Source organism: Chionomys nivalis, chromosome 14 (assembly GCF_950005125.1).
Source record: "Chionomys nivalis chromosome 14, mChiNiv1.1, whole genome shotgun sequence".
Taxonomy (NCBI): domain Eukaryota; kingdom Metazoa; phylum Chordata; class Mammalia; order Rodentia; family Cricetidae; genus Chionomys; species Chionomys nivalis.
The window spans coordinates 73,521,510-73,541,844 of NC_080099.1; positions in this window are offsets into that span (position 1 = coordinate 73,521,510).

Below are 20,335 nucleotides of genomic sequence, written 5' to 3' on the forward strand. Positions count from 1 at the left end.
GGTTTGAGTATGTTGTTTCTTTATTTTCATTGTCTTCAAGGAAGACTTTAATTTCTTTCTTTATTTCTTCCTTAATCCAGGTATGGTTCAGTAGTTGACTATTCAGTTTCCATGAGTTTGTAGGCTTTCTGGGGGTAGCATTGTTGCTGAATTCTAGCTTTAATCCATGGTGATCTGATAAGATACAGGTGGTTCTTAATATTTTTTTGTAACTGTGGATGTTTGCTTTGTTACCGAGTATGTGGTCGATTTTTGAGAAGGTTCCATGAGCTGCAGAGAAGAAGGTATATTCTTTCCTATTTGGGTGGAATATTCTATAGATGTCTGTTAAGTCCATTTGATTCATTACCTCCATTAATTCTCTTATTTCTCTGTTAGGTTTCTGTCTACTTGACCTGTCCATTGGTGAGAGAGGAGTATTAAAGTCTCCTACTATTAATGTGTGCAGTTTGATGGCTGCCTTGAGTTTTAACAATGTTTCTTTTATGTACGTGGGTGCTTTTATATTAGGGGCATAGATATTCAGGATTGAGACTTCATCCTGATGAATTGTTCCTGTTATGAGTAGAAAATGTCCCTCTCCATCTCTCCTGAATGATTTAAGTTTGAAGTCAACTTTGTTAGAAATTAGTATGGCCACCCCTGCTTGTTTCTTAGGTCCATTTACTTGATAAGCCTTATCCCAACCCTTTACTCTGAGTAGGTGCCTGTCTTTGTGGTTGAGGTGTGTTTCTTGTAAACAGCAGAATGTTGGATCCTGTTTTCGTATCCAATCTCTTAGTCTGTGCCTTTTTATAGGAGAGTTGAGTCCATTGACATTAAGTGATATTAATGACCAGTGGTTGTTAACTCCGGTCATTTTTTAAGTTGTAAATTTTGTGTGTTCCCCTTCTTTGTGTTGCGCTGGTGAAGGGTCTCTAGTTGTCTGAGATATTGTGGTCATTGTTGGACTCCTTGGTTAGTGATTTTCCTTCTATTACTTTCTGTAAGGCTGGATTTGTGGCTACGTATTGTTTAAATTGGTTTTTATCCTGGAAAATTTTGTTTTCTCCATTTATAGTGAACGAAAGCTTGGCTGGGTATAGTAGTCTGGGCTTGCATCCATGGTCTCTTAGTTTCTGCAGTACATCTATCCAGGACCTTCTGGATTTCATGGTTTCCATAGAGAAGTCAGGTGTAAGTCTGATAGGTTTACCTTTATAAGTAACTTGGCCTTTTTCCTTCGCTGCTCTTAGTATTCTTTCTTTATTCTGTATGCTTTGTGTTTTGATTATTATATGGCGAGAGGATGTTTTTTTTTGATCCAGCCTATTCGGTGTTCTGTATGCTTCTTGAACCTTCATAGGTATATCTTTCTTTAGGTTGGGAAAGTTTTCTTCTATAATTTTATTAAATATATTTTCTGGACCGTTGAGCTGCGCTTCTTCTCCTTCTTCTATTCCTATTATTCTTAGGTTTGGTCTTTTTATTGTGTCCCATATTTCCTGAATGTTTTGTGATGAGAATTTGTTGGCCTTGCTGTTTTCTTTGATCAGCGTGTTTATTTTCTCTATGGTATCTTCAGAATCTGAGATTCTTTCTTCTATCTCTTGTATTCTGTTGGTTATGCTTGCTTCTGTAGTCTCTATTCGTTTACCTAGATTTTCCCTGTCCAGCTGGCCTTCTGTTTGTGTTTTCTTCTTTGCCTCCATTTCAGTTTTTAAGTCTTGAACTGTTTCCATTATCTGTTTGATTGTTTTTCCTTGGTTTCCTAGGGTATCATTCACTGATTTACTCAATTCTTCAAACTTTCTGTTATACTTCTCATCCATTTCTATAAGGGCATTTTTTACATGTTGTTTAAGGGCGTCAATCACTTTCATGAAGTCAATTTTATCTACTTCTTCATGATTAAGGTGTTCATGTCCACCAGTTGGGATGTCGCTGGGTTCTGGTGGTTTCATATAGTTTTTCAGATTGTTAGGTGAATTCTTGCATTGGCGCCTGCCCATCTCTTTCTCCGAATGCTCCACTCTGGATCTTCTTTTACCGGATCAGGTCTCCTTGCCTACTGATGTACCTTCCCAGTGATGGCTCTCTGCAGTGCTAGCTCTCCTGGTGTTCTAGTGATGTCTCTCCTTGCTTGTTGCAGGCAGGCCAGTGAAACAAAGGAAGTCTCGCCTGCCTACTTGCCCTGAGGATATGCCCCCAGCGCCAGACAGACTGAGCTGGATGGTGTTATGTGCCCAAAGAGGAAAGGGGACAGAAGGAAGAAGGTTTCTGGATGCAAGCTGGGTGGGACAAAAGAGAGAGGCAGTATGGGGGGGTAGAGCCCCTGCAGGGAGCCCGGGGAGTATAGGGAGGGGGATGAGGAACTTCAGAGTTCCCTGTCCAGGGCTGCTTCCGCCGCCGCTGGTCACAAACTCACCGCACTGCTGTCTCTCCTGGTGCCGAGATCAGATCTCCGTGCAGGTTGGGTAGTTCGTAAACAAAGCGCCTACCTTGGTTGGTGCAGGCGGGCCAGGGAAACAAAGGAGGTCTCGCCTGCCTACTTGCCCTGAGGATTTGCCCCCAGCGCCAGACAGACTGAGCTGGATGGTGATATGTGCCCAAAGAGGAAAGGGGACAGAGGGAAGAAGGGTTCTGGATGCAAGCTGGGTGGGGCAAGAAGAGAGAGGCAGTATGGGGGGGGTAGAGCCCGTGCAGGGAGCCCGGGGAGTATAGGGAGGGGGATGAGGAACTTCAGAGTTCCCTGTCCAGGGCTGCTTCCGCCGCTGCTGGTCACAAACTCACCGCACTGCTGTTTCTCCTGGTGCCGAGATCAGATCTCCGTGCAGGTTGGGTAGTTCGTAAACAAAGCGCCTACCTTGGTTGGTGTAGGCGGGCCAGTGAGACAAAGGAGGTCTCGCCTGCCTACTTGCCCTGAGGATTTGGCCCCAGCGCCAGACAGACTGAGCTGGATGGCCTTATGTGCCCAAAGAGGAAAGGGGACAGAAGGAAGAAGGGTTCTGGATGCAAGCTGGATGGGACAAGCTCATAATGGCATTTTTACACATGTTTTCTTCTTCCACACCCTGCCCTCTGGCTTTGCCTTGCCCTCCCCTCTGTCCCATTCTTGCTGTTTTTCCATTGCCCACAACAACCTAATTTCTGCTCTCCCAGTACAATATTGCATTATCTTCTGTCAGTGTTCCTGTACCCTAATCCTTCAGGTCTCTTTTTCCCTCTCACAGTTCTCTAGTTTCATGAGTCATCCACACATGGACACCGACCCACTCACACATAGAAACTTCAATCAAGGCTACACACATGAGAGAAAACATAGTGCTTATCTGAACGCAGTTTATTTCAGCTAACATTCTGAATTGAAATTTCACCCATTTTCCTACAAATGTCATTTTTTTTACTTTTAAATCTGTGTGTGTGTGTGTGTGTGTGTGTGTGTGTGACCACAGAGATGAGAGATGTCAGACCCTCCTGGGGCTTGTGTTACAGGTGGTTGTGAACTGCCTGGTTTGAGTGTTGGGAATCAAATGCTGGTCCTCTGGAAGAACAAGAAGTGCTCTTTATCACTGAGGCATATAGGCAGATCACGTGATAGTTTTGGTTGTCGTCCTCAAAGATTTGTTTATCTTTTATTTTTATGTGTGTGAATATTTTTCCTGCAATATATGTGTACATCCGTGGTGACTTTGGAGGCCAGAAAGGGATTCCCTGGAACTGGAGTTATAGATGGTTCTGAGCCACCAAGTGGGTGCTGGGAACCAAACCCAGTTCCTCTGTAAGAGCAGCCAGTGCTTTTCCCTGAGACATCTGTCCCACCACTTTCTCATTTTTGACAAACCTACTTACTGATTTCCTCAGTAGCTGCAATTTATGCTCACTAGCAGTGAGTAAAGTTTCCTCTTTCCTCAAATTTCTGCCAGCATCTGTTGTTCTGTTTTCTTGATGAAAGTCATTCTGAGCTAGTAAGGTGACAGTATAAATCATTTTAATTTCACCTTTCCCTGATGGCTTAGGATGTTGAACCCATCATCAAATATTATTTGCCATTTCTATTTCTTCCTTTGAGGACTGTCTGCTCACCTCATTACCTCATGTATGGATTGGATTTGGTTTAATCTTGGCTGTTTTTACATAATAGAACCCTATGCGATACAGAGTTGGCAATGATTTCTCAAATCTGTAAGCTGTCTCTTCAGTTGTGAGGTTCCTTCCATTGTTAGGCAGGTTTTTAGTTTGCTATAATCCATGTGTCAGTCCTTGGGTTGTGTTCTCTGCTGTCACAGTCCATTCAGAAGTTCCTACCTCTGCATAGGATGATTGTTGACACGGGACATAGTTGATGTGTCTTCCCTGCAGTTTCAGCATGTCCTGTCTTCACATGAAGTCTGTGATCTATTTTCAATGTTTCATGTAGTTTGAGACTCGACCTGATTTCATTCTTCTACAGGTACATACCCAGTTTTCTCAGCACCATCTGTAAAAGGATCTTTCCTAATGACATCTGGGTTTAAGGGAAAAATTGAAGTACCTTCTAGGGCTGGGTTGATGAATCCATGATTAAGAGCACTTGCCGCTCTTGCAGAGGACAAAGGTTCAGTTAACAGCACCCATATGGCAGCTCACAATCCCTTATATCTCTAATTCTAAGGTATCTGATGTCATCTTCTGGAGAGTAGTTGACTGTTCAGTTTTCATGAGTTTGTAGGCATTCTGGGGGTAGAATTGTTGTTGAATTCTAGCATTATTCCATGGTAATCCAATAGTACACAGCTGGTTACTACATTTTCTTTTGTATCTGTGAATGTTTGCTTTGTTACTGATTATGTGATCAATTTTTGAGAAGGTTCCATGAGATGCTGAGAAGAAGGTATTTTCTTTTCTGTTGGGTGGAATGTTCTATAGATGTCTATTAATTTCATTTGTTTCACTACATCTGTGATATCTCTTATTGCTCCATTAAGTTTCTGTCTGTTTAGCCTGTCCATTGGTGAGAGAGAAGTGTTGAAACCTACTATTAGAGTGTGTGTTTCCCTTCTTTGAGTTGTGGTGGTGGAGAGTTGTCAGATGTCTGTGTTATTATGGGTGTTCTTAGCTTCCTTGGTTTGTGCTTTGCCTTCTAGTAGTTTCTGTAAGGCTGGGTTTGTGGCTACCTATTATTTAAATCTGTTTTTGTCCTGGAATATCTTTTTTCTCCATTGATGGTGAATGCAAGCTTTGCTGTGAATAGTACTCTGGGATTGCCTTCATGGTCTCAGTGTTGGCAGCACATCTATCTAAGACATTCTGGCTTTCATGGTTTCCACTGAGAAGTCAGGTGTAATTCAAGTGCCTACGGACTCCTGATCTTTGATGAAGAAACCAGAAATACATGGGAGACCATTCTCTCCCTTATAAGAGATCATGTCAGCACACAGAAGCCACCCTATTGCTGACACACCCCCACATCCCAAAAAATATTTAATGGAAAGGAATTCCCACACAGACCTCAACCTAAAACCAGATATCTTGAACCTAACAGAAGAAAAAGAAGGGAAGATCCCTGAAATCAATGACATAGGAAAAGACTTTCTGAGCAGAACACTATTAACACAGACACTAATTTCAACAATTAATAAATGGGATCTCATGAAACTGAAAAGCTTCTGCATGACAAAAGATCCCATCATTCAGACAAAGTGGCAGCTTACAGAATGGTAAAATATTTTTTTATCAACTACACACCCAATAGAGGGCTAATATCCAAAATTATACAAAAAAACTCAAACAAAATGTATAAAGAACTCAAAAGGCTAGATATCAAGAAAACAAATGACTCAATTAAAACTGGGAATTTTTAAACAGAGAATTCTCAATAGGGAATCTTAAGTGGCTGAGAAAGACTTAAATGTTCAACATTCTCAGTCATTCGTGAAATGCAAACCAAGTCTGCTTTGAGAGTCCATTTTACACCTGTCAGAATCCCTAGGATCAATAATACGAGTGACAGTTCCTGCTGGCAAGGACATAGAATAAGGGGTACACTCATCCACTGCTGGTAGGAGTGCAGACTCATACAGTCACTATGGAAATGAGTGTGGATTTACCTTAGAGAGATGGGAACTGATCTACCTCGTGATCCAGCTCTATCACTCTTGGGCATTTACCCAAAGGAAACTTCATCCTACCACAGAGACGCTTACTCAACCATGTCCATTGCTGCTCTATTAATAATGCCCAGAAATTGGATAACATATTCAAGACATGAATATGAATGGATAATAAAAATTGGAACCTTTATACAAATGAATATTACTCAGCCATTATAAAGAATTAAATTCACAGTAAATGGGTAGAACTAGGGGGAGAAATCACCCTGAGTGAGGTACCCAGACACAGAAAGCCAAATGTGGCATGTATTAGCTTACATGTGGATATACAGAATCACAGAGATTAAGCATAGAGTAACAGACTAAGGAGGAGAGAAGCATCTCATCAGGAAAGAAGAAATAGAATAGAAAGGTACAGGCTGGTGAGGGGAGGTGCAAGGAGAGAAATAGAGGGACGAGGGAGTGTATACAGGGAGAAACAGCTAAAACTAAGGCCACGGAAGTAGTGTGCAGTGGCATGGGTATTGATACAGTCGATGCTTCCTGAAATAAATGCATATGTGAAGGCAATCTAACAGAGAAATCAAATAACAGGGTGATGAGACTGTGTCTGAGAGCTTTCTCCTTCTGTCTTGCATTCCATTCTTTAGGTTGGGATTAAAGATGTGCACCACTGGGATTAAAGGCGTGCACTGCCAGGTTTCTATGGCAAACTAGTGTGGCTACTGAGATTAAAGGTGTGTGCTACCACTTACTCTCTGATCTTCAGCTAAACTTTCTTTATTAAAATACAAATGAAATATCACTACACGTAAGTATCACGAAACATTGTAAAGGAGGGGACACATAGATTATAAGAGCCAGAGCATCATGGAGTTTGCTGTGACATTGTATCTCCTAGGAATGTCAGAATCCACACCAATAAAATCTTATTAACATGGCTGCTTAAGTATGAGCTGAATAAGGACAAGAGGCAATCTATAAGGGACAAGGGGCCAACCAGCCCTACACAAAGAACTATAGGGAACTCACAAATGCCGGGAGTGGAGAAACAGTTTTAGTCCTACTGTGGGAAGAGTACACGAAATGCTTATCCAATACCAAATGGTGAGCCCTGAATCATACATACAAATAACATTATACTAAATTAAAGTATGCGTGTGTTATAGTTTCTTAGGTACTTAACAGTATGAATCCTTGTGATTTTTTTCACATATCCATACTATTATTTTGCTCTCCTTTCTCCCTGTGTATTTATCTCCCTTCAACCTAATTATAACCCTGACAGCATACAGACAAGTAACATACAGATTGGGCAGGTTACATACACATATGCATGTAACAAAATTAATGAAAAATCCATGAATTTGAAAGGGAACAAGGAGGCATATAAGAGCGTGTTTGAAGAAAAAAAGTAAAAGGAGAAATGATGTTTCATTGTTACAAAATATTTGTATAACTATGTAAAGACGTGTTGCATTTGTTGAATTATATGTAAAAATGTGTTGCTGTTTTACCTTGTCTGCCTAAGGCACCTGATTAGTCTAACAAAAAGCTAAATGGCCAATAGCAAGAAAGAGGTATAGGCAGGACTTGCAGGCAGGGAAACTGAGTAGCAGGAGGAATTTAGGCTTAGAAAGGAAGAAAGAAAAAGAGATACCAGGGAGAAACCAGTGGCCAATCAGACACACATGGAGGAAGCAGGAAACCAAGACATACAGAATAAAAGAAAGGTAAAAAGCCCCAAGGAAAAATGTAGATGAATAGAAACAGGTTAAATTAAGTTCAAAAAGCTAGCAGGACGAGCCTAAGCTAAGACTAAGCACTTATAATTAATAAGAAGCATTCATAATAAATTATTTGGGAGTTTCTTGGTGGCCCAAAGGAAAATTCCAACTACACATAATACAATAAATAAAATAAAGAAGTAGTTGTTTTTAAAGAATTAACATAAAAGGTAAAAAAGGGACACAGCCAAGACTGTTAAATAGACAAGCTTGTCTCAGAAAAAAAAAAGAAGATAAAAAGAGATGTAACATATCCCTATTACCTGCTCTGAAGAATTTTTCACAGATACTGCCACGGCATAACCACATGGGAATAAGGTGGCCTGCATTAATTAAAAGAGTTTCTAATAGTAAAGTATATTACAGTTGCTTATGACTTAAAATGTCATTATAAAATATCTAGCAAATTAAATTCAACTTGATTACATTATCATTTCTTCCCACTACATTCCTTAGGATGAATTTTAATTTATTAACGCCATGTATCACTAAGCTAAAATCCTGATACAATTATCTCACTTGATCCTGAGTGGCATTCAGAAGTAGACATAGAAAGCAAGCTTGTCAGGTTTTTGTGTGTCTATGACTACCAGCCTGATGACTGTAGACTTCAACTTTTTAAAATTTGTACAAAAAAAATGTTTCAATGAGTTCTTTGATGAGGAATGATTTTAGAAGGACTAGTATGTGAAAACTTGCTTTATTTAAGCACCCGTAGAACATTAATCCTTTCTCACTTCAGTCTTCTATAAAAAGAATCCAGGAGTAGTTAATGCATAAGCAATAGCTATTACAATAGTCTTGCTAATTGACCTTGTAATGACAAAATATGGGAGATCTTGGTCAAACAGAGATAATACTTCCAATTCAAATGTCTTAGCTAAAGTGATTTTGTATTTCTTCTGTAGACTCTTCTCAAACTCACAGAGATCCCCCTGCCTCTGCCTCTTGAGTACTGGGAGTAAAGGAATGTACCACCACTGACCAGCAAATTTTGTACTTCTTAAGGCATCTTGAAACTAAGATGAGTGTTGAAATGAATTTTGAGAACTTAGGTCCTGATAAAACTGTACAAGAATACTTTTGATTTGCCTTTATTTTTTTAAAAAAGATCTTTATTATTTTTATTTTATGTATAAAGTGTTTTGCCTACATGTATGTCTGTATACCACACGTGTGTCTGGTGCCCACCAAGGCCAGAAGAGGGCATCAGACCTCCTGAAATTAGAGTTATCGTTATGGGTCCTGGGGATTTAACCCATTTCTTTGGAAGAGCAGGCAGTGCTCTTACCCATGGAGCCATTTCACCAGGCCCAGGGATATTTTACAAAACAAAACAACAATAAAAGATACTATGGAAAACAACTGGGCACTGCTGCAAAAGTACTTGATTGTCTCAAATACAGATGAGGAGACACACTGATGGCTAGGAAAGACTGAAACTCAAAAGGGCTGCTAGGGACAAAACTACAATTCTAGCCAGAGGCACAACAGCTGCAAGATTTAGAAATCTAAGCTTTTGCCCTAGGACTTCCCACCACTGTCTGGGAACTGGCATAGCCTTCTTGCTTAAGAGTACTCGCAAGAGGCTTTCTGACGTCACGCAGGCGGAGACTTTAAAATCCAAATGGCTCCTGGTTGGCATTGGTGGGTGTCTTCCTAAGCAGTTGTGCATTTTACTGGAAGTGGGCGCTGGGGGTCAAGAACCAGAGAGAAAGGTAACTGCTGGTATGGGGTTAACTCTGTTCCTGCTAAGAAACTCTGTGGCATCAGAGACCTGGGGCGGCATCTGCCAGGTTCTGGGTTCAGGGATCAGTAAGTTTGTGTGGGCAGCGCCTGGAGAGGGAAAAGAGGATGCTGATTGCTGACCAAGGTGTTCCGCAGGGAGGGGGAGAAGGGGAGGACTGCCTGGGAGGGACAGGTTAAAACACTGCGTTCTTGTGGTAATGCAGCATCTGAAAAGCCATGTAAGAAGAAAAAGTCTGGGAAACTGAAGGCTTGAGAATAAGACCTAAGTGGAATGTAAGCAGTCGAACAAGGAGTGATGTGACTCAGTGCACAGCCTATTGTGCTAAAGTCCCCAGCTCAAACAAACAATAAAGTGGGTGTTATTATTTGGTGTTAGTATTTGGGAATCTGCATTGGCCTGCCTGTCCTTAGGGTCCTGACAGGAAACCTCCTCACCTGTAGCCACTAAGAGCACTTCACCTGTAGCCACTTCTGGGCACATTTGCTATGGTTCCTTGTAACAGGTGGACCTACCCCTAACCTCCCCCTTCTCCTGTGTCTACCTCCCTCTCTCTCCCGCACTCTTTACCCCATGGGACTAGTTTGCTCCCCTCTCTGCCTTCTCTGTCCCTTCTCTCTCATCTTCCAATAAGCCTCCTGTATAAGCCTTATCGCATAGCGTGACTTCTCTTCACTACATATATATACATATATGTATATTATATATATAATTAAAAAAAAATATATATATAATTTTATATATATATATATATAAATATATATATATATATATAATTTTATCAACAGTGAGTTCTGTCTTATCCTAGAAAGAAGCCAGGGCAGGACCAGAAAAAGCTGAGTGGCTAGCGTCTAGTGCTGCAGAGACGAAGACAGGGTCTGACATAGGTATGCTTATGATACTAAAATATTTTGAGAATGGAAGCAGCCTCTACATTATGTTATGGAACGGATTGCTTGTCTTTACTGAAAGGGAGATTAGAACCAGAAAGGCAATAGTGGGTATTAAACTATGGGGTTAAACATAAAGCAAGAAAAGTAGATATTAGGAAAAGAGAATGAATCCTGATTTTGAAGCCAAAGGAAACATTTTGAGGAGAGTTAAGGAGCCTGAGATTTCTTGTCAAGCAGTCTGTGAGTTACCATTGAAATAGACATAAGAGATACCAGTGATGTATTCGGGATAACACATTGAAATTTTGCGATCATGGATTGCCGTGTGATGCAGGAATCATATATGTTCATTTTTGCATTGTCTTGCTCGAGTGTATTGAATACCTGAAGTTGCATAGGTGTTATCTTTAGTGAGGACTTAAGTATACATGACAAACAAATACAGCACACAGGGAAAATACTATCGTAAAGGAATAAACTTAGTTACTCTTCTACTTCAGAATAAAAGTGACAATTATTGCTTAATGATCCACTTGCATCTGGAACATTTTTCTGATATTGAAATCATAAATTAGGTTCTGAGCATGAAGCGCAGTTCCATTTCCACCGGTGGTGCTGGCTGCCTCTCCACACAGGAATTAAGATCTCAGGACCTCGACGAACCAGACCTTTATACCCGTCAAGCGTAAGTGCCTCCAACTATGGATCTCAGCTGCATGCTGCCATGTTCTGTACCTAGTTCTCAGAAACTGTAGAATCAGATGGTGAATGTGGGTCTTCTCTAGTTCCACACTTGAGTCGCTCACTCTCCAAAGGTTAGTAATTCCTTCAGAGAGCTTTGGTTTTACTGTCTAAGTCTGGCAGTATTAATTATATTAGCAATTAAACTAAGAAAATGTCAATATAAACTCAATTTAAAATAACAATCTTATTATAAGGTTTCAAAACTAAAATGGTTTTATTTATTTATTTGCTTCTTTGTTTGTTTTGGTTTGTTTTGGAGACAAGATTTCTCGATGCAGCCCTAGTTTTCCTGGCATTCACTCTGTAGACCAGGTTAGCATCGAACTTTGGGATATACCTTTCTCTGCTTCCAAAGTGCTCAGATTAAAGGTGCGTGCCACCACCACCTACAATGCTTTTAATTTAAAAAAAAATCTGGGTAAGCAAGATGACTCAGCAGGTAAAGGCACTTATCAACAAACCCAAACACCTGCTTTCAATCCCCAGACCCACATGGTAGAAGAGAACCTGCTGCATCAGCAGCTACTGACCACCAGCTGCTCGCTCTCTTTCTCTCTCTCTCTCTGTCTCTCTCTCTCTCTCTCTCTCTCTCACACACACACACACACACACACACAATAATAAATGTAATAAAGTTAAAATATTTCCAATGCAAAACAATTTCATTGGGCAGCAAAACATGGTCTCCCCTTTTAACGTCAGATCCCTTTAATATCTGACTAATGAAAGACAGTTAGAATCTATTCTGCTGCTGCATTCAGACTGTCCTAGCAGCCAGTCTCTAGGTAGCAATGTATGCATGAAAGGATGAGCATGAGAAGAACAAACAACATCTTAGTTTTGATGTAGTGATACCTAGATATACATACCTTGGAGAACATGTCTAGTCTAGATCAGCAGTTGTCTGGATTGGAGGTGTGGAAGTTTGATACAGATTGACAGGAAACAGTCTGTTATTTGTATGACCTGGGGTATGACCTCACCTTTTTGTACTTTGAATCCCTTGTGTATAAGAATGGGGATAGGTTGAGCGGTGGTGCACGCATTTAATTAAACAGAGGCAGTCTAATCTCTGGGTTTGAGGCCAGCCTGGTCTACAGACAAATTCCAAGACAACTAGAGCTACACAGAAAAACCTGTCTTCCAAAAAAAGAAAGAAAAAGAGTGGAGATACTGGGAGATTGCTCAGTGGTTTAGAGTCGTTCCTATTCTACCACAGGACCCAAATTCAGTTCCCAGTACCCACATTGGGCAGGTCACAACCGCCTGTGACTCCAGCTCAAGGAGATCTGGTGCCCCTTTTGTGACCTCCATAGGCACTCTCGTGCATGTGTGGTTATGCCTATACAAACAAAATATACATAGAATATAAAATAGAACTTTTCACTTTTTTAATGGAGATAATGGCAGACTCTCCTTTACAAGTTGTTCTGAATATTTATTGAGTTTTTATATAGGTCAACTGCTCTTAAGTTCTTCATGCATATTAACTCTTGATACTCGGTGACAACTTTCCCTTAAGGCACAATGGCAAACAAGGGAGTACAAAAAAGGGAGCAGTTATAGGGGCATAAATAGAGACGAAAGTGTTTAGGTTATTGAACAGGCCTTTAGACTACTTGGTACAGAAGATCTATGGGCCTGAAACACACCTTTAAGGATAATATATGTGTTGATAATGTCATGCACAAGGAAATTTGGTTTGTTATTTGTGGTGCTGAGGATTGAGCACAAGCTGAACAAAACACTGAGATATATCCCTGTCACAGAAGTACATTTCATTCCCCCCATATTTTATACCTAAAACTGCTGTAACTTCATGGTATGCTCTCCTGCTTTTAGGAATGCATTGTCTTTAGTTATTTAAAGCTTAAAGACTAATGTTTGATGCTGTTCTTACGATGTGTGTGTGTGTGTGTGTGTGAGTGTGTGTGTGTGATGGATAGCCTTGAAATAATGCAGACTTGAACAGAGGAGGAAATGTTTTTGATTGCCTTCTTAATATGCAACTTGGTATGTTTTCAAGTTCTAAAAAAATAAAGGATACAAGACCTATCCATGATAAAGTATTTATTCAGAAAAATATCCAACATCTATATAAGGTATTAAATTGTCTGATTTGAGTGATTTTGCAGTGTGGTTTAAATTCTGGTTTGTCTGAGACAGGGTTTCTCTGTCTAGCTCTGGCTGTCAGTGGAACTCACTCTGTAGACCAGGCTGGCCTTGAACTCACAGACATCTGCCTGCCTCTGGCTCAGGAGTGCTGGGATTTGCTGGGATTAAAGGTGTGAGCCACTAGCACCCAGTTTTATTGTTTTTTTAAAAGCAATGTATAAGTAAAACCCACAGTTTTACAAAAATAGCTATTCAAGTAATCCACACAAAGTTGTTTTCACCGTTAACAATTTCTATGGCATTTGACATGGGCTACAAACATGGCCCTGTGGTAAAGTACTTTCTTAGCATGTGGCTTCAGACCTGGGCTCAATTCCCAGTACCACCAAAAAGAACAAAACAAAACAAAACAACTACTTTTTACTAGGAAGACCCTTTTCCCTTCCTCAATAAAAGAGAGGTCAGGAGTGTGCCTTGTATCATCAATTCCAGCACTTTCTTATCAGACACTGGGGGGATTGCAAGTTCCAGGTCAGGCAGGGTCACATAGTAAGACCCTATCTAAAATACATAACAGCCAGGAAATCTTAAAATGAAAAATGGTCTATGTTTAGTAATAGTGCAAGTTAGTTTGAGTCATGAAAAATTTAAACAAAAATCAGTCTATAAGAAAATGTTGATGAGGGTCTGAAGAGGTGGCTCAGCATCTAAGAACACTGCTTACTCTTCCAGAGGTGCTGAGTTCAGTTCCCAGTAACCACATACTGGCTCACAACTGTCTATAGTGTGATCCCATGTCCTTGTCTGACATAAAGTTGGACGTGCAGGTAGAGTACTCATATAAATAAAAATAAGTTTTTAAAGAAAAAAAGGAAGGAAGGAAGGAAGGAAGGAAGGAAGGAAGGAAGGAAGGAAGGAAGGAAGGAAAAGAAATGAAGGAAGAAAAAGTTGATGAAGCCCGGTGGTGGTAGTGGTGGGAGCACATGCCTTTAATCCCAGCACTCAGGAGCCAGAGGCAGGAAGAGCTCTATGCGTTAGAGGCCAGCCTGGGCTACAGAGTGAGCTCCAAGACAGCCAAGCCTACACAAAGAAACCCTGTCCCATAAAACCAAAAGAGTTGATGATCTAAATATTTGTGCAGTAGGACATACCTATAATCCCAGATTTGGAAAGCAGGAGAATCCATTGTTCTGGGCTATGTAAACTCATGACTCAAAAAAAAAAGAAGAATAAAAGAAAAGAAAAACTATATGTATGTAGGACTGGAGGGTTTTTTCTGTGATTAAGAAAACTGTTTGCTCTTGCAGAGGACCTGAATTCAATTTCTGGCACTCACACAGAAACTCAAACCATCTGTAACTGCAGTTCTTCTCATCTAGGAGCACACAACACACATGCTTACATGCAGTGAAGATGTTTATATGCATAAATATACATGTACATAATAATTGACGAGAGGCTGAAGAGGTAGCTCAGCAGTTAAGAGCACTTGTTCTTCCAAAGGGCCTGTGTTCATTGCCAGCACCTGCTTGGTCAATCACAACCCTCAGTAACTCCAGTCCCCTGGATCTGATGCCCTCTTCTGGCCTACCTGAACATTGTGTGCACATGATGTACAAAGTTTACAAAACACCTAGACACATAATTAATTTTAAAAATAATTGAGCAAGACATGGTGGTGCATGCCAGTAATCCCAGCACTCTGGAAGCTGAGAGGAGAATCTTGAGTTCAAGGTTAGCCTGAGCTACATAACAAGTCCAAGGTTACCCTGGTATGTATAGCAAAAACCTTTCTAAATTTTAGAAAATAGATATTAAGAGGGATTACAGCATAAACAATAAAATATCAAAATGGAAAAGTCAAAATAACCAGAAAAAAATCAAATATTAACTCTCACAAAATGATTTATTAACAAATTATTTTACAGATGAATGCTTTCAAATAATTAAAGGTCAGATGGTTTTTAAACAGTTGTCATAGAACATAAACACAATTATCAAGAGGCTACTATATGCGTGTACAACAACTTATAGGCATCATAATAAAATCAAACCAATCACCGACAGACATAATATACAAAGCTCAATAATTGCTATCAAAATGTATTTGGCAAATAGGCAATTATTATTTAAGATAAGGTCTTGCTCAGATTAGGTGAGTCTCTAGCCAGAATCTTTGGGCCTTCCTTAGTCCTCTAAATGCTGGAATTAGATGCATGCATGGCAACAACTGGCTCAGCAAATGCTTTACGCATGACCATATGCCTGGTACTGTAATAGATGTCTGAACTAATATAGCACAACACCTGCCCCATGGACTCCATTTCAAGTGGGACGATGGCTACAGGAACAAGTATTTCCCATTACAAGATTATTAAGTTAGCTACAAAGTAGTAGATTTCATAATGGCATTTTTTTTTCTTTTTTTTTTATTCTTTTTTAATTAAAATTTCCAACTGCTCCCTGTTTCCCATTTCCCTCCCCTCCTCCCACACATTGCCCCCTCCCCCCCTCCCCTCCCCCATCCCCACTCCTCTTCTCCTCCCCCCAGTCCATTCCCCCTCCCTCTCGATACTGAAGAGCAGTCCAAATTCCCTGCCCTACAGGAAGACCAAGGTCCTCCCACTTCCATCCAGGCCCAGGAAGGTGAACATCCAAACAGGCTAAGCTCCCACAAAGCCAGTTCATGTATTAGGATCGAAACCTAGTGCCATTGTCCTTGGCTTCTCATCAGCCTTCATTGTCCGCCATGTTCAGAGAGTCCAGTTTCAACCCATGCTTATTCAGTCCCAGTCCAGCTGGCCTTGAAGAGCTCCCAATAGATCAGTTCCACTGTCACAGTGGGTGGGTGCACGCCTCGTGGTCCTGATTTCCTTGCTCATGTTCTCCCTCCTTCTGCTCCTCATTTGGACCTTAAGAGCTCAGACCGTTGCTCCAATTTGGGTCTCTGTCTCTCTCTCGATCTATCGCCAGTTGAAAGTTCCTGTGCCATTCTCCTTGGCCTCTCATCAGCTCTCATTGTCCGCCACATTCCGAGAGTCCGGTTTTATCCCATGTTTTTTCAGTAGCAGTCCAGCTGACCTTGGTGAGCTCCCAATAGATCGGCCCCACTGTCTCAGTGGTTGGGTGCACCCCTCATGGTCCTGACTTCCTTGTTCATGTTCTCTCTCCTTCTGCTCCTCATTATAACCTTGGGAGCTCAGTCCGGTGCTCCAGTGTGGGTCTCTGGCTCTATCTCCATCCATCGCTAGATGAAGGTTCTATGGCGATATGCAAGATATTCATCAGTATGATTATAGGATAGGTTCATTTCAGGTTCCCTATCCTCAGGTGCCCCAATGAACTAACTGGGGACATTGCCCTGGGCATCTGGTAGCCATTCCAAGTTCAAGTCTCTTGCCACCCCTTAGGTGGCTCCCTTACCTAAGGTATGAGTTTCCCTGCTCCCCTATCCAAACTTCCTTTATCCCCAATCACCCCGATTCCCCCAGTTCCCCTCATCCTCTCCTTCACAGTTTTCTCTCCCCATCACTCCTCATCCCCATCCCACCCCACCCCCAAGATTCCAATTTTTTGCCCATCAGTCATGTCTATTTCCCATAGCTGGGAGGATATCTATATGTTTTTCCTTGGGTTTACCCTCTTGTTTAGCTTCTTTAGGATCACAAATTATAGACTCAGTGGCCCCTATCCATGGCTAGAAACCAATTATGAGTGAGTACATCCCATGTTCTTCTTTTTGGGTCTGGGTTACCTCACTAAGGATCGTATTTTCTATTTCCATCCATTTGCATGCAAAATTCGAGAAGTCATTGTTTTTTACCGCAGAGTAGTACTCTAATGTGTATATATTCCACACTTTCTTCATCCATTCTTCCATTGAAGGGCATCTAGGTTGCTTCCAGGTTCTGGCTATTACAAATAATGCTGCTATGAACATAGTTGGACAAATGCTTTTGTCATATGATAGGGCATCTCTTGGGTATATTCCCAAGAGTGGTATTGCTGGGTCCAGGGGTAGGTTGATCCCAATTTTTCTGAGAAACCGCCACACTGATTTCCAAAGTGGTTGCACAAGTTTGCAGTCCCACCAGCAATGGATGAGGGTACCCCTTTCTCCACAACCTCTCCAGCAAAGGCTATCCTGGGTGTTTTTGATTTTAGCCATTCTGACAGGTGTAAGATGATATCTCAAAGTTGTTTTGATTTGCATTTCTCTGATCGCTAAGGAGGTTGAGCATGACCTTAAGTATCTTTTGGCCATTTTAACTTCTTCTGTTGAGAATTCTCTGTTCAGTTCAGTGCCCCATTTTTTAATTGGGTTAATTATCCTTTTAAAGTCTAGTTTCTTGAGTTCTTTATATATTTTGGAGATCAGACCTTTGTCTGTTGCGGGGTTGGTGAAGATCTTCTCCCAGTCAGTAGGCTGCCTTTTTGTCTTAATGACAGTGTCCTTTGCTTTACAGAAGCTTCTCAGTTTCAGGAGGTCCCATTTATTCAATGTTGCCCTTAATGTCTGTGCTGCTGGGGTTATACATAGGAAGCGATCTCCAGTGCCCATATGTTGTAGGGTACTTCCCATTTTCTCTTCTATCAGGTTCAGTGTGTTCAGATTGATATTGAGGTCTTTGATCCATTTGGACTTGAGTTTTGTGCATGGTGATAGATATGGGTCTATTTTCATTCTTCTACAGGTTGACATCCAATTGTGCCAGCACCATTTGTTGAAGATGCTTTCTTTCTTCCATTGTATACTTTTAGCTCCTTTATCGAAAATCAGTTGTTCATAGGTTTGTGGGTTAAAATCCGGGTCTTCTATACGATTCCATTGGTCGACTGCTCTGTTTTTATGCCAGTACCACGCTGTTTTCATTACTGTAGCTCTGTAATAGAGTTTGAAGTCAGGGATGGTAATGCCTCCAGAAGTTCCTTTATTGTATAAGATTGTTTTGGCTATCCTGGGTTTTTTGTTTCTCCATATAAAGTTGATTATTGTCCTTTCAAGATCTGTGAAGAATTTTGATGGGATTTTAATGGGGATTGCATTGAATCTATAAATTGCCCTTGGTAGAATTGCCATTTTTACTATGTTGATTCTCCCAATCCAAGAGCAAGGGAGATCCTTCCATTTTCTGGTATCCTTTTCAATTTCTTTCTTCAATGCCTTAAAGTTTTTGTCAAATAGATCTTTCACTTCCTTGGTTAGAGTTACCCCAAGATATTTTATGCTGTTTGTGGCTATCGTGAAAGGTGATGATTCTCTTATTTCTCTCTCTGCTTCCAGATCCTTTGTGTATAAGAGGGCGACTGATTTTTTGGAGTTGATCTTGTATCCTGCCACGTTACTAAAGGCGTTTATCAGCTGTAGGAGTTCTTTGGAGGAGTTTTTGGGGTCGCTCATGTACACTATCATATCATCTGCAAATAATGCAAGTTTAACTTCTTCCTTTCCAATTTGAATCCCCTTTATCCCCTTATGTTGTCTTATTGCTATTGCTAAAACTTCGAGAACTATATTGAAGAGGTATGGAGAGAGTGGACAGCCTTGGCGTGTTCCTGATTTTAGTGGGATGGCTTTAAGTTTCTCTCCATTTAGTTTGATATTAGCTGTCGGCTTGCTGTATATAGCTTTAATTATATTTAGGTATGACCCTTGTATCCCTAATCTCTCCAAGACTTTTATCATAAAGGGATGTTGAATTTTGTCAAATGCTTTTTCAGCATCTAATGAAACGATCATATGGTTTTTTTCTTTCAGTTTATTTATATGATGTATTACATTGATAGATTTGCGTATGTTAAACCAGCCCTGCATCTCTGGTATGAAGCCTACTTGATCATAATGGATAATTTTTCTAATGTGTTCTTGGATTCGGTTTGCCAGAATTTTGTTGAGGATTTTTGCGTCGATGTTCATGAGTGAGATTGGCCTGTAATTCTCTTTCTTGGTTGGGTCTTTGTGTGGTTTTGGTATCAGAGTTACTGTAGCTTCATAAAAGGAATTTGGCAATGACTCTTCTGTTTCTATATTGTGAAATACATTAAGGAGAATAGGTATTAGGTCTTCTTGGAAGTTCTGGTAGAATTCCGCATTGAAACCATCTGGTCCTGGACTTTTTTTGGAAGGGAGGTTTTTGATAACCGCTTCTAATTCTTCACGACTAACAGGTCTATTTAGGTTGTTCACCTGGTCCTGGTTTAACTTTGGTAAATGGTATTTATCTAAAAAAGCGTCCATTTCTTTTGCATTTTCCAGTTTTGTGGCATACAGGCTTTTGTAGTAAGATCTAATGAGTCTCTGAATTTCCTCTGTGTCTGTGGTTATGTCTCCCTTTTCATTTCTGATCTTATTAATTTGCAAATTCTCTCTCTGCCGTTTGATTAGTTTGGATAGGGGTTTATCAATCTTGTTGATTTTCTCCAGGAACCAGCTTTTTGATTCATTGATTCTTTCAATTGTTTTCTGTGTTTCTATTTTGTTGATTTCAGCCCTCAGTTTGATTATTTCCAGTCTTCTACCCCTTCTAGGTGAGTCTGCTTCTTTTTTTTTCTAGAGCTTTCAGGTGGGCTGTTAAGTCTCCAATGTGTGCTTTCTCTGTTTTCTTTAAGTGGGCAGTTAGTGCTATGAACTTTCCTCTCGGAACTGCTTTCATAGTGTCCCATAGGTTTGAGTATGTTGTTTCTTTATTTTCATTGTCTTCAAGGAAGACTTTAATTTCTTTCTTTATTTCTTCCTTAATCCAGGTATGGTTCAGTAGTTGACTATTCAGTTTCCATGAGTTTGTAGGCTTTCTGGGGGTAGCATTGTTGCTGAATTCTAGCTTTAATCCATGGTGATCTGATAAGATACAGGTGGTTCTTAATATTTTTTTGTAACTGTGGATGTTTGCTTTGTTACCGAGTATGTGGTCGATTTTTGAGAAGGTTCCATGAGCTGCAGAGAAGAAGGTATATTCTTTCCTATTTGGGTGGAATATT